Here is a 10,295-nt window from a genome sequence, read left to right as displayed (position 1 = left end):
TGGACACCTAACTCCCTTTGTTCTCATATTTGGGGTCCAAGTGATTAAGACCTAAAGTCTCCTGTAATATCCCCTTAAACAGACAGAAAATCATTTTAAACTTACACAAAAATTCTAAGAAGCACAAGAAAGCTACTCTTCTCTCATTCAGTTTTGAAGGGTGGTGATGAAGCAACTTTATTTTCTTATTTCTAAATTTTTTTAAATTAATTATTCAAATATAGACAAATTAGGAAAAAAATTATACCCCATGTCCTATTACTCACCTTGAATAATTGTCAACATTCTGGAATTCTTGTTCCAACTATTTCCCCTCCACCAAAAACACAAAAACAAACAAAATCTTTTTTTTTTCTGGAATACTTCAAAGCACACTTCACAGATCTAATATTCTTTATCTGTAAATAGGACGTGATCTATTCGAATCATTGAAGTTCAGCCTATATTTGGACCTTCTGCTGTGATGGGTGGGGTTAATAGTGACCACATTGTCTCTGCCCATGGGTGCAGCTCGGTAGGTGTGAAGAGCTTAGCTATTTGCAGAAGATACATCCTTAACCTTGGAAATCCACGTCTACTCCCTCCTCTCTTCTAAAACTCCTCCTCCGAAATTTAGGGCAGCGTAACATTCAAATCAGGCAGTGCAGTGCAGTTACTTTGTTTTCATCCTGCTAGGCTACTCTTTGGCAGTCGATTCCATGTTTCAAATACATAATGTGTCCACTAATGATCAAGGACTTGGGTGAATGCTGTAATAATTTCTCTCAAGGGGCTTCAAGATAGTGAAAAGGAGGAAATAAGGCAAACACATAACCGCAACTCAAGGAGAATGAAAAACTCAAAGAAGTTTTTAAAAAATTTTAAGTAATAAATAAAAATTTGCAAGGTTGAGTCAATGTCTTTACTCAGATTGACAAGTGCTATCCTAGTCTACAGGGAAGTTTCTGGAATTATGGCTCCTACACAAAGTCTAGAGCTTAAACTGGAATGAAAGTATTGGCAGCAATTTGGATGATGCAATTTTACACGAAGAGAACAGCATAAAGGGTCAGGAGTGGGGAGATATATGGCGTGATTTTCCCAGCTATGTTTCTCAAGACTCAGGCCACCTTAGGGAGCAAATGCAGCCATTCACATCCTGACTGAAGACTTGTCATTTCAAAGTTCTTTCCTCACGAATTCATAACAAGAATTCAAAACAGCTGGAGTGAATGGGCTAAAACTTCCTAAGCTACACAAGGTCTGGCAATTTATCATTTAGCAAGGCTTTTCTCTAACTCAATTCAGCTTTTTTCTCTTTGTTAATAATAGAGTGTTTAGAGCAGTTTGTGGTTTCAGGTTATCTCCTTCCCCAGCCAAATTATACTCCCAAATGCATCAATATCTTCTGGGGAATCATATCCATTGACAGAAGAAATTATTTGCCTTCTCAGAGGATCAAGTGGAGCGTTCTGGAACTGAGAGATGAAAATATTTAGATAGAGAGGCAGGAAAAAAAATTGTTATTTATAGTAGTGGCTACATCCTGCAGTGGATCCCGGAGACTAAATGTCTCTAAGAGTGACTGTATAGGAGTCTCTGCAGTAGGAAGAGGCATAATGCAGGGAGGGCCTCTCTGAAAGGCATTTGTTAAGGTGTTTTCTTAAAATCCAATGTAAAGTTTCATGCCATTTGTTTTGTATTGACAGTGTAATTATTCTATAATATACATAGGAAGTAACAAAGGATCTGTCCCAGCACTGGCCTTGAGAAAATTCATGGACCCCACGAATCCTTACTGAAGGCTCTCACGAAGCAGCACACTATGCTAGAAATGCTGGGAAGTTCGAAGGGGCGTAAACTCTTGCTCCACCACTAAAGAAGCCCATGCAACCCATAGCCCATCGATCCTTAATACAACTTGTTAAAAAGAAAAAGAGTAATGCTTGACTGATTGTGCTTACTCTGGGTGACAGGATCTTTACTCCATTCATTAATGTAATAAGTGTTTATTGGGTTCCAGGCAGTGAGCTACATATAAGCCCACCCTGCACCGATACCTATTAATAATATTTGAAATGGTCTTTAACTTGACAAAAGTGTCTGTCGAGATGGACTCAGCTCGATTTTAAATTGAGAACTATATATAGTTTTATTGCATCTAGTGATGTATGATACACTACAGAGATACATAACAGGTTCTGACATTAGTCTCAGTTTCTTCTTACAAAAAGTAATAATTTAAGGCAAAGGGAATATTTCCGGTTTGTTCCTCATCCTATTCCCTTGCTTCTATCCCTTGAGAACTGGTCAGTGTCATATTGTTCGCTCCAGGATTTGTATGTAATCAATGATGCAATAGAAGAGCTGATATCAAAATTGAACTAGAATCATTGCCCTTTATTGTAAGTATAAGTCTGCATATTAGGAATCCAGAAGACAATTGCATTTTGTTTCTCCTATTGGATGAGGATTTTTTGTTAATCTTTTATGAAAGACATTTTAAACACTGGATAGTAGAATTTGGGTGCTTAAGGAATATTTGGGTAATGGCATGTGGTAGCCACATATTCCATTTCCTCAAGGACTGCCCCATATATTACTTTTTTAAAAAAAATTTCTCACAACTGTTTTCACTATAGGCAACACAGTTACCAAATTCATACTACATCTACTGAAGGATATAAAACAAAGTGACAATTTTGGTCACAATATCACATAAATATAGTTACCTCTGTGGGTTTGTCTTGGTCTGTAAACTTGTCAAACTTTGGAAGCCATCTTTCGAATGACCATTTTTGATGACCTCTCTCATTGAGAACCTGCTTAGCCTTCATCTCTCTTTTTCTTCTATCTATAAAATAAGAAAAGAAAGAGAGAAAGAAAGAAAGAAAGAAAGAAAGAGAAAGAAAGAAAGAAAGAAAGAAAAGAAAGGAAAAGGAACAGGAAAGGAAAAAAGAAAAGAAAGAAAAGAGAAATTGCACCTTCACCTCATGAACTTGTCATGAGGAGTAAATGAGTTAATACCTTTGAAGGGCTGAGAGAACGCTGGTGGCAAAGTTAGCACTCAGTAAATGGTGGGCTCCACACACCATAGACCTGGTGCTTCTCCCACGCTGCTAAGACGAAGGGGCTTCCTGCCTTCCACCCACCTCCCTCAGCCTCTCACTTCTTGCTAAGTTCTCACTTCCTGCCTTCACACACCAGTGCTCCCACAAGAATTTGAGTGACTGAGCGTGTAGCTTTTATTTATTTATTTACTTACTTACTTACTTACTTATTTGCTTATTCACTTAAATAGGTTAATTGAAGCATAATTGATACAAAATAAATGACATTATACAATTTGATAAGTTTTTACAAACACATACACCCTTGAAACCATCACTACAGTCAAGATTGTGAATACACCCATCATTCCCAAAAGTTACCTAACGTCCCTTTGTAATCTCTCCTTCCCCTCCCTCCTACTCCAGTCAACCACTGATTTGCTTTTTGTCACTATAGATTACTTTGAATTCTGTAGAGATTTATATAAGTGGAATTATACAATGTGGACCTTTTTTTTTTTTTTTTTTTTTTTTTGTTTGTTTTTGTCTGGCTTTTTGTACTCAGAATAATTATTTTGAAATTCACCCACATTGTTGTATGTGTAAATTAGATATCTTTTTGAGAACATCAAATAGAATGTAGATTTATTTACATCGGTGGAAGGAGGCATACCAACTGTTATATTCAGATATAAGAATGCAAAGCATTTTGCATTCTGGGTGCAACCACCACTGTTGCACAACTGGAATCATTCACTGAAGTCAGTAGAATTGGCGTCAGTACAGATGACCCTCAGCCATCAAGAAAGGGTCATGTTATGGTTAAGATCCCTATTTAAGAAGACGCAGAAATGCACAATATACTTGGTAGAAATTTCTTCCAAAATAGGCTAGAATTATTTTGAATTTTGAAGTCCAAAGTCATCCTAAGCTACCTGGAAAACTTGACTCACCAGAATTCCCCAAGGGTTCTGAGCAGCCAAGGTTTTACTGCTCTTCACCTGCAGGGCTTCCTCTGCCAGCCAGGAGAGGAGGAGCTTCTCCCTGACTCATTGAATAAATGGCTCTTTTCAGAGGAAGGTGCTAAACTTTCCTGGCTCCCGGACCAGAACAGGTAGAAGAAGGCCTGGGCTTCCACAGCATCTTTGCAAGCTTAATGGGGCGATAACGAGGAGAAAATGGCTTAATCTGTGTTTTGGCCTCCTTCTTGCCAAGCTGGTTGGAATGAGAGAGGCTGGAACTTTGGAAAACCTAGTCATAAAATAGGTTTTTTAACATGGCTGTTTTTGGCAGCGACAGAGAGACCCTAAAGGATCAAGCGCCTGCCAGTTTCAGCTTTGAAAATGGACCAATTAATTAGAAAAGTGAGGGGTAGCAAAGGAGATACAACATACGCCACCTGGACAGCCTGCTTTTGTGTTGCCTTATGGGTAAGGAAAACAGACTTTATAAAAGCAAATCCAAAAGAAAACAAAAAGGCATTTGAACTGTGGAAATGTCCTCTGGGCAGTAGCCTAACTAGATACAAAAGGTGAGGGAGAGACCCTTGAAAAATGGAGCTTTCCAGAGGAAGCAGCAGGGGACCCTTATTAACATCAGCTTGCCATGGTTACTAATTCTGCACTGGGCAGGAGGTTGGGCCAGATGATCTCAAAGGGCCCCTTCTCACTCTGAGATTCTAAGATGCTGATATTTATAGTGCAACGTTCAGAACCTATAAATTGACTGCTCTCAGAAGGTGTGCCTTATAATGTCTCTTTTATTTCATCAGTTTTCCCCCTGGATCTTCCCTCCTTCCCTCTGTTACCTTCTTGCCAAGAGAGCAGGAAGAATGCTTTCACAGATCCCAGAGTAACATCTGGAGGATATGCGTTGGCCTCCAGCCCTGGACAGATGTTCTGGGACTGTTCCTTTGGCCCCATATTTCACATGGAAATGTAACAATAACCGCCTATGATGGCTCCCAGTTTTTTCCACGACCAAATCTAAACCCACAGCCTGGAATTCCATGTCCTTCACCAACTGGCCTCCACCGTGCCTCACAGTCCAACTACGTGGAGGCTCAAAGCTTGTTGGTTCAGATCCTTAAGTAAATTGACTGGCCAGGAAGTGTTTACTGAGAGTATTATATGTGCTTACCTTTGGGTGAGGCGTTAAAGAGGCTATAAGGGAAGGAGACTACAGCGCCACACCCAGGATATTTATAAAAAGTATGCATACAGTAATAGAATAAGAAAAAAGTTCTGTAATGAGTTAGGTTGTGCGCTTCTAGCTCTAAGTGGTATAAGACTCAGAACAGGAATTCAGAAGGACTGGTGTAGTCAAGAGACCCTTTGGCTATGAGGGTCACCTGAACTGGGCTTGAAGGATGTGAATGATTTGGGATGGGGCATAGGAAGAAGGAGAAATCTAGTAGAAAGGAGCAACATGTGATGGGGCACAGAACTCCTTGCAAACTGAAGGTGTCTATTATTGTTATTTTGGGTAGGTACTGGTAGCCTCCAAAGTTTGAAATAGGAGAGGGCTAAAGGTCTGGTTCCCTAACTTACTTCCAGGTCTTAATTTACCAAGCAGTCAGACTTCTATGGAGTCTCAATTCTACCACACGCACACGAGTTTATTGGCAGGCAGGTTTGAAAACAGTCACACAACCCGAGCTATAAGCAACATGAGTCCTGTTCCTCTGTCCTTGTATAAAACATGCACTGAAACAGATGCAGCCATGTTCTTGTGGCTGGATTCCAGTAACTTAGTCCGATAAGCAAAGACCCATTTGGATTCCTAATCCCAGGGACAGCATTCCAAAGTGAAATAAAAATTGATCTTGCTAGATTCTTATACCTTATTTGTGCAAGGACAAGACTGCTTATAAAACAATGCAAAATATTCCACATTTCTAACCATCAATGAAAAGAAAATGGTTTCTAACATCCATTGTTCTAATGAACAAAGCCACTGGTCATAACCAGAAATAAAGAAAGCTGAAGGACTGCATGCAGTAGGTGCCTCTGGAGTTATGGTTTCTGATTAGAGTCTTTCAAATGCTAACTAACCACCTCTAAAGTGTGTACTCCTGATTAAGGACTACAAATGTTAATCAATTGCCTCTAGGATGTAGATTAAAATGAACACACACACACACACACTATGCTGTCTATGCTAATGCATTTTGAAGTAAATTACAGATAATATAAATAGATGGAAAAGAACATGGCATGAGTTGTGGACTGTGAAAGAATCATCAGCTGAGCCACAAATGTTGAGAAGAAAGGAGAGAACAGGTTGTGTGGTCAGGGTTTTGGCAGACTGGTGATGCACTGGATTTCAAACAAAGCAGGTTCGATGAGGTAATCAATGGATAGGATGACTATATAATTTATCAACTAAAGGGGAGGACTTTGGAGAGTAAAATGGGACACTAAATAATGTCAGAACAATAGATGTAAACTGGTTCTGTCTTAGGCAAACCAAGAAATATGGTCAGCCTAGCTATGGTCATTGCATTAAAGCATGAAGACATGATGAAAGTTGCATTCTATGAAGATTCAAATGTCCAACAGACACCTCTGCCCTGGCTTATCTGGACACAGCAAAATTCCCTCGGGGTGACTTGGTAGGTCACAAGGACTATTTGGGAAGGAAAGTCCCTCTCACTGATTAATTATCTCAGATTCATGTGTCGGCAGCCAGTATGATGCCCTATCTCTCAGAGCAGCATTTCTGGAACATGTTCTTCAATGTTCGTGGTAACTTTACAGAACAGAACTACTGTGACTAACAAGAATTGACTGTGTTAACCAAATTTTTTTAAAAAATAAATGTAACTATGAATAGTTGCTGATGCTATGAGGTTAAGGTGACCAGGTGAGGCTTTGCTGGACAAAGGAGGCTTATGCTGAAATCTGAACAATAAGAAAGAGGGAACCAGAAGAAGAGTGTTCTGGGAAACAGGCACATCTGGAAGAACCGCCTAGAGGAGGGTTTAATTTGAGAACAAAGGGGCATATTCAGATTTACATTTTGAGATCACTTAGGCTGAAATGTGAAGAACATTTTTTGGAAACGATCAGAGTAAATGCAGGGAGCCCAACAGAAAGTTATTGCCAATGTCCTGTAGAAAGACGGTGTTATTTGTACCAGAGTGTTGATGATTAGGATGAAGAGAAACAATTATTTAAGACATACGTAGGAGGCAAACTGGGCAGGACTTGGCGATGAATAGAATATAGAAAGGCCATCGAGAATTGATCCTAATTTCCAAGATCTTACCATGATGCTGCATTCCAGTGATTCTCTGATGCTCAAGCTTCGTCCTTGGGAGAAATAGAACACTTCCAGACATACTTTAAGATACAGAATTAGTTCTAGAGCAAGAATCTCTCCACCTACCAACATTCCTAAGTAGCCAAAGGTCACTAACTCACCCTTTAATCAGCCTTTCTTTGAGACCTGTCACAAACCCTGAACTGTTGTCCCAGATCTCTGAGCCTCTGATGAGTTGCCAAGTCTGGCAGTAGCTGGGAACCAGAAAACTGGTCGTAACACCTGTCTGGGCAGATGGGTAGTGAGTCCAATCATAGGATGACTACCACTCTTTCCCGAGCTAGTCCTATTGGTTGTTTTCCTTCAATGCTGCTGAAAACTTGTCTGTCTTTGATACCGTTGCTTTTTCTCATAAGCAAAGCCCCGACTCAACTCTAAGGAAAGCCCCTGAAAGTTACCCCCATTTATTGAATTTGTTTAATAACAGTCTCTCTTCCTGCTCTGAGAATTCACATTTGAGATGAGCTTCACAGAGGATGTGGGTCTTTTCTCTTTGGGTTATATTCCACCTATCAGTATGTTGCTTCAGGTGGTCCGAAGGGAATCAGCAGCCCTAGGAGTCAACAGCCTGTGACGATGCTCCCCATTTTTGATCCAAACACTCCCATGGTGGTTCTTGTTTCTCTTGTGTCACCTTACTGTTCCTGTCTCCAGTGCCCCTCGCTCTGCTGCTATGACACACGGAGCATTTGCAGCACAGAGCAGGAGAACACCATTCAGCATCTCCTCCATTCAATTAAAATGTTTTACTATCTTTCTTTTTTATCTCGTCTTTGTAATTGGATTCCCAGTTTCTCAATTTTCATGGCAGCAAAGGGGGGGCGGGAATGATAGCAAGTATCTGATAAAAATAAAATGCTATGATTTAATTTCTGCTGAAAGGATTCTCTCTCGCCTTTATGAGGCTTTTGAAAAGGTCCCCAAGTCTCGGGCCCAGTCAGATTGTGGCCCTGTGATTCCTTCTGGGCATTCAAAAGCTCTTAAAAATTCCAGGTACCATGAGATCAGAAAAATTAAAATCACTGTCTGTACAAACTGCATGGAGGATCAGGAAGAGACAATTTGTGAACAATGACAAGACTAGATTTTGTGTGACAGAAATATCTGATTATATGAGACTTCAGGCATGCAGAAACTATAGTCTCTAGGGTGAGCTTAGGGGCATCCTATCAGGCTATGCTCTCCTAAGAAAACAAACATCCGTGATGAAATTTTTGCGTGGAACAAGCTACGATTTGCTGTCTCAGTAAGTTTCATAAGGTATAATTTTCCAATTTTGTTCTTAGAATTAAAAGGGTCAATATATATATGAAAGCCTTCTGTGTAATTCTCTAGTCAAAATCTGTCACTATCTTCACTGTTGTTGTTACTATTATTACTGTGCCCCATAGAGCCTGGCAGAGTCTCCTATATATATTCTTTGCTAAAGAAATATACACTGATCAATTCATTGAGACATCACTTAACCCCCTAAGCACTCCAACATCAACTCTCTGACACCAACTACATGTCCAATAATCATTTCAATTCAATTCTGACACTAACTCCCCAGAGTTAGCACAGACCCTGCAAGTTAAGGTCTCAGTCCCACAAGACTGCCCTTACTTTAGATGCCAGCCCCATGTACTGGGCATCACCAAGCACTCTTGCCAGTTGCAGATCTGAGACTTACCACAACCCCCTCATTTTGATAATTCACTAGAACAACTCACAGAACTCAGGAAAGCTCTATATTTACTGTCACCAGTTTCTTATAAAGATACACTTGAACAGCCAGATGAAGATGTACACAGGGCGAGGTTTATGAGTCCCAGCAAGCTAACATTTTGGATGCAAGGGGAAAGAGGCTTATTCCAGAAATGTTATCAAAAGGATGGGGAGCAGTAGGTAGTTTTACTCTGTGAAGACCTAGAGAGATTAAGAAATAGAGAAAGTTGCCTGGCCAGGAAGGGAATGCCATGACAATAACCCCAGAGGAACACACTATGTCTACTCATTGCTTATTCCTACAAAAAAGGGTAGAATTGATTCTTGTGCTTATTCATTCATTTAAAAATATGTTATTGAGACCAGTCTATGCCAGGAACTCTGATAGGAGCCAGAGAGATGCAGATATAAAAGGTAGAGTCTCTCCCCTCCAGTGATGACTCTTCACACATCCAATGGACAGGTGTTCAGGAGAGAAGCTCGGCTCCCATCATATCATGTGCCTGTGCCCTCCACTCTCCACAAAAACGCAGCTCTGTTTCCCCTTTATTACCCTGCTGTTTCTAGTTCTCAGGCAAACCTCTTATACCAACCATCTCTTCTGGTCTTAATTTATGAGACTGATCCATATGTGTCATTTTGTTCATTTATTTACAATGCTCTATATCATTCCATTGTAGGACCTTTCCATTTTATTTACTCAATCTCTTCTGACAGATCTGTTTTACACTGTGCCATGATTCATATATGTGTCTCCTTGACCTCGCTACGAGTGTTAATCTAGAGAAAATACTTAGAAGAATTGCAGGAATATAGGAAATGTGCATCTTCAACTTTACTAGATAATGCCAAGCTGATCTCCAAACCAGCGGGACCAATTTACACTCTTATTAACAGTAAATGCGAGTTTCCATTGATTTGCAACACTTGGAATTATCAGACTTTAAAATGTTTGCCAGTATCATGGGTGAGAATTTGTATCTTACTAAGTTTAATTTGCATTTCCCTAATAATAAGAGTGGAATTTGTATTTACACATTTATTGTGAATTGCATTTTCTTTTTTGTGAATTGCCTATTTATATATTTGTCTTCTATTGGGTCATCTTTTTCTTATTCACTCTACTACTTTAGACAAATATGTTCTGAATATCGATCTTTTGTTGGTTTTATGAGTCGCTGATATCATCACTGAGTCTGAATTTTCTTTTAACGTCATCTTCTTTAATGGCATCTT

The sequence above is a fragment of the Pteropus medius genome, unplaced genomic scaffold (assembly GCF_902729225.1).
Source record: "Pteropus medius unplaced genomic scaffold, Ma_sr-lr_union100, whole genome shotgun sequence".
Classification (NCBI taxonomy): domain Eukaryota; kingdom Metazoa; phylum Chordata; class Mammalia; order Chiroptera; family Pteropodidae; genus Pteropus; species Pteropus medius.
This window is presented reverse-complemented; position numbering follows the sequence as displayed.